General features: G+C 37.7%; 1 pseudogene across 1 annotated transcript; it reads right to left on the reverse strand.

Annotated features, from left to right (window-relative positions):
• Positions 1-2,809: 2,809 nt before the first annotated feature.
• On the reverse strand, positions 2,810-4,669 carry LOC143531145 (putative carotenoid cleavage dioxygenase 4, chloroplastic pseudogene; annotated as a pseudogene). The gene is made up of 2 exons (XR_013134974.1): positions 3,281-4,669; positions 2,810-3,191 (listed from the first exon to the last, which is right to left on the reverse strand). The product of XR_013134974.1 is annotated as a putative carotenoid cleavage dioxygenase 4, chloroplastic pseudogene (transcript).
• Between the last annotated feature and the right edge of the window lie 670 nt (positions 4,670-5,339).

Here is a 5,339-nt window from a genome sequence, read left to right on the forward strand (position 1 = left end):
GCGGCAATCTGAGGTATTTGAAAAATATATAAAAATGTTATGTAATCTCTTATTTTTATGCAATCTTTTTAAAAAATTATGTCATGTCCCCTATTTTATATGATTCCTTATTTTTATGTCATCTTTTATAAAAATTATTATGTCATGTCCCCTATTTTTTGTGATCCCTTATTTTTATGTCATCTTTTTTCTATTTATATACCGGAAGAACCAGTCGTTGACCAAGAACTACTCGCAATTACTTATTGAGCTTGCAAACTAACCGTTCCAGTTAGTCTTTTGTAAAACTAACCGGTTCGATGTATATGGTAAACATAACACCTCGCCATGGTTAGTTCGGTAATCTACTCGTGTGTCGGAAAGTTGTAAGATTTACTCGTCGCGATTAAATGATTTATACAGTAGTCGCGGGCGTTGATTACGAGACATGCAACTTCTTTATTCATGATGATTAAATGATTATTGAACTTGATCATCACGGTTAGTTTATGGCCACGTGACATGTTTTAATTAGCTCTGCAAAATACTCGTTTGTTAACATATTCTAGTCGTCACGACTAGTTTAAAATGTCTATTTGAAATTATTTGAAACTAATACCTAAAGTTGGAAACTTATTTTTAAAAATACCTCATTTAAAAATTCTTCCTTTTTTTTCACAAAAAGAAAAGACCTGGTTTTCACCAACTAACTCAATTTACTGGTTCACATTATTATCAAATTTAATTTATTAGTTGCCACATAATTATCTAAATTAATTTGTTAGTTGTAAGTTACAAATTGGTAGATTTTCTAACAAAAGGAAGCTCTATCTTTTCAGCATTTAGTAATTTAGTTTTTAGTAAAGTTTCTGGAATACTATTTTGTATATTGTTATTGCTTGCGTCGTGGTTACTAATCCTTTCCATCAATACTAAAGCGTTACGTGTCCCTTTAACACATTTAAGTTGTCACGCTTAAATTTTTGGAAAAAAAAAAGGTATTGATTTTGAGCACAAGTTTCTATGAATCGTGCATGTGACATTTGTATTCTTTTTTGGCAACAACGAAACAATAAAACTTCAAAATCAACATTGTAGTGTGTATGTGTATACATTTGAACATATAGTACCATGTCCTTTTCTTACAATTAATCTTTTATACGTTCTTAACTATAACCATAATTAATCCAACAACAGCATCTCAGATGATCACATTAGCACCATGTCCTTTTCTTTAACGAATTCCTGGGTTAATAGTAAGACAATCGTTTTGGCATCATCCAAATTTGGGGGCCAAGAACCATGACTCACCCAGGCTTCCATCATGCACAAGAAACCAAATATTCGCTAATTAACAAAGATTCGCACCCACCACAAGCGATATCAAAGAGATATTCAACTTTGTTTATTGACAATCAAACAAAATATCAAATTAATAGTGTAGGTCTACACCCAAGAGTTGTAACTACTCGTATTAAAATGTACACAATTGCAACATGTTGTTTATTTTAAGTTGCTGGATGCTTTTACAATTACCCTTGAACAAGTTCTTAATTACAACCATGACTAATCAAACGATAGCATCTTGGATTATCAGATTGCACCATGTCCTTTACTTTAAAAAATTATTTTCAATTGGTTACCATTACGTTCGTTACAATACTAAAACTTAAAACATAAAAAAAAAGTTGGATGAATATGCTGCCGCTTGGCCCAATTACGGTCTTGCAACACCAAGATTCAACTTTACTATATATAGATAATAAATCCCCGTTTAAATAGTAAGGCAATAGTTGCGGTAACTTTACAACGACAACATCAAGATTTGGGTGACCAAGAACCATGACTCACCCGCATTCCATCGTGCACAAGACACCAAATATTCGATAACGAAGATTCGCACCCACCACAAATGGTGTAGAAGAGACATTCAACATCTTATATTGACAATCAACCAAAATATCAAATTTTATAGTGTAGATCTATAACCGAAAGTTGTAGCTACTTATATTAAAATATATAATGAACCTATGCAATTCGCCTTAGTTATGAATCATGAGTTTTTTGTTTTTCTTAAGAGCGTTTTGAACGACCCTAAACACCCAAATGAGTATTTCTGAGACGGAATACCAACCGTTCATATTGATTCTGGCATTCCACGACTTACTTACTTGGAAACACCGTCAATAAACAAGCACACCACTATTGAAAACCCATTAAGTCTCAACAATTACACAAACGCCATTGGACAAGAAGACGCAAAGGTGATTTTTTTTTTTTTTGTAATTAGAGGGCAAAGAATAAGCGAAAACTGAGGCAGTGCACACTCACAACACACAGTTCCCCGAGACACAAATGTCAAGACTGATGCCAATGTCTCAAAAGTAAATGACAAAAAAACCTATGTTACGACACAAAAGTAAATGCCAATGTCTCAAAGTGTTGGTGTGAGAATCTTGATACGACAGCATAATGTTAATTTTTCTCTCGACCCCCACCATAGCTTGTAGTAATTTTATATTCTAAAATGGGCGACGGAGGACACGTCCTTGTCCGATTACTATGGTAGGGTCTAGTGGTTTTAATTCTTGTTCATTTTTCTCGTGATTGTCGATCACTCGAATATTAAATACAAATAAATAAATGTATTAGAGAGGAATATGGGTAGGGCGCATAACATTAATACCCACAAAGACAGAGTGTATGACTTAGATTTGTCATATAAAATTGACTCCTTTGTTAAATGTGGTAGGTACCACATGCTGCCCGCTTTTCTTTTAATGTTTGTTTCTTTTTACATATACTCTTAACATGGTCTTCACTATAACCATTAATCCAACAATGGTGACATTGCATCAACGTCTTTTTCTTTAATGAATATCCCATGTAAACCATAAGGCCCTCGTTGCGGCAACTTCACTGCGGCCACATCTAGGTCCAGAGACCGGGCATCCATCACCAAGAACCTTGACTCACCCGAGCTTTCATCGTGCACGTAAGACACTAAATACCCGTCATCTTCCTCTAGACTTGAATATTCGGGATCTCTAGAAACAAAAAATGATTCACCTCCGAACCATTTATCTCCATAAATCCGACTAGCCACTGTGTTGTTGCCTCTTGATGCGGTAATGTCTAGCTTTGCCACTCCTATTGTCCTCATCATCCTTGATTTTATAGGCGTTCTCTCACAAATCGCTCCATAAACATACCTGCATTATCGCAATTTCTTCTGTTTAACAACCTGGTTGGAATAATAGGTATTAGTAATTGTAAATAAAGTGCTTCCAATAAATATTACCTATTCTTTTTGGCAATATAGGCTGGATTAATCACAGGAAACTCCATATTATCAGTGGACAAAGTTTGCCGTGACACCAGCCCCGTCCCAATGTGAATACTCACTTTCTCCATGGATGCTTGGATAAGATCCACCCGATCGAAGAAGCGTTCCAGCGGGGATATATTCGGTGCCACCAACACGACAACCTCGTTGCCTTGTTCATCGGTCTCGTCCCACGCATTAACGGCATGAAATATATTGAACCCAGGCACATCAAACCACTTGATCTCCGAGTCGTCACTTGCATATCTTGGAAGAACACCAATTCTTGGAACTTTAGCTTTGTCCACACTTAAAAGGCTTCCTGCATAGATCACGTTCATCGGATGCGCACCGAGCTGAATATCACAAATGATGGCAAACTTTTGAGTGATAGCCAAATCATGAATTAGAGAAGGCTCCTTCATGGAGAATATAGGGACATCCGTTTGCTTGTTCCCATTGGCGTCGAACCGGAAGTATGTAATGTACGGATATGTCGCCCAATAACGAAACGCAAACGCCTCTTTCGTGTCTGGATCCACCTTCGGGTGAGCCGTCATGTTCATAGAAAGCTTTCCTTTGAAATCATGCTGACCTACGGTTATTATGTCACCATTTTCCTTGAGTTTTAGTTCATAACGCGTACAAACTGCCCCCGAAAAAGGCTAAATTGGTGTTCGCAACACCAATGCCTTTGCCTATATCATATTGCCCCAGCATAACTCTTGCATAGAACAATGCTACACGAGCAACAAAAGGACCGAATCCTTTCATACCCCCGATAACATTCGGGACGATGAACGATCTAGCTTGGTTCTCAGACAGGTACTTGTTGGTTTTAACATACCGGCTACAAATGGTGGCTCGACCGCCAGAGATCCTAATGCAGTGAACCATTCCATCCCCGTCTAGGTAGTGCTGTGGACCGTTCGGGATTAACTGTGGGTTCGGGCCGTTGCGGATGTACATGCCATCCAGGCAACGGGGGAGGGACCCGTAGATAACCTCGCACTCGGTTGGGCTCAGCTCTCCAACCGGTGCGAAGTTATCGGTGAGTGTGTAACATGGGTCGACTGAGAGGTGAAGTGGAGGATCAAGAAACTTGATAATAGCTTTATCAAGTGTGCCAAACACTTTTTCTAGTAATGAAGGGTTTGATGTTGAATTGTTTCGAGGTGTAACAACTTCGAATGATCTTGTAAGCTGTACTCCTTCATTGATTCCGAACACAGAAACAGTGAAAGGTTGTGGATGTTTGAGGCTTTTGGATGGAGAACGGGAGTGTGACAATGGAATATGTATGAATCTGGAAATTGTATCCATTCTTTTGCCAATGAGACAGGAAAAAGACGAGCCGAATTTTATATATATGTACAAAATCACAGATTGATGGGATAATATTTAGAATTCAAACACACAGACCAAGACAACCAAGAATTTTGCAAGCCACATATGCTTTATTTAATATGTTGGAGCTTAGGCTGAGGGGTGTGGGGGGCGCGAGAGGGGGCGCGAATGGGGGCTACAGCCAATAATATTGTGACGTGTGGCAGAGAGAGAAACTTGATAAGATGGGTGTTGGGTGTGGTGCTCGCGCCCCGGGACATGGTGTGGAGGGGCGCGAGAGGGGGCGCGAGCGGTTTTTTTTTTTATTTTTTTATAAATGTATTAAAAAAACGTATTATTAAAAAAACGTATTATAAATGCCGGATAATCAATTTGCAGTGTTACACCAACATAATATTATTTGGTTTGAATACTACCCTTTCATGGCTATGTATTATTATTATTATTCCTGGACTGGTCCGGCCGTCCGGCCAGTTTATTATTTCACTTAATTTTTTTCAACCTTTTCATTGCTTTTAAAAAATATGTGTGTTAAAACCAAGACAAATGGATGACTTTATATGTCATTAAAATTAATAAGATAAATCAAGCAGTTAAAAAAAAAAAAAATCACAATACTTCATTTATGGCCTCAGCTTCTTCTTCTTCGTTCAGATCACAAACCACCACCCTTTATCCTATTTCTTCT

The sequence above is a fragment of the Bidens hawaiensis genome, unplaced genomic scaffold (genome assembly GCF_021521415.1).
Source record: "Bidens hawaiensis isolate Kalapana, Puna unplaced genomic scaffold, B.hawaiensis_p1.1 tig00000697_1, whole genome shotgun sequence".
NCBI lineage: Eukaryota > Viridiplantae > Streptophyta > Magnoliopsida > Asterales > Asteraceae > Bidens > Bidens hawaiensis.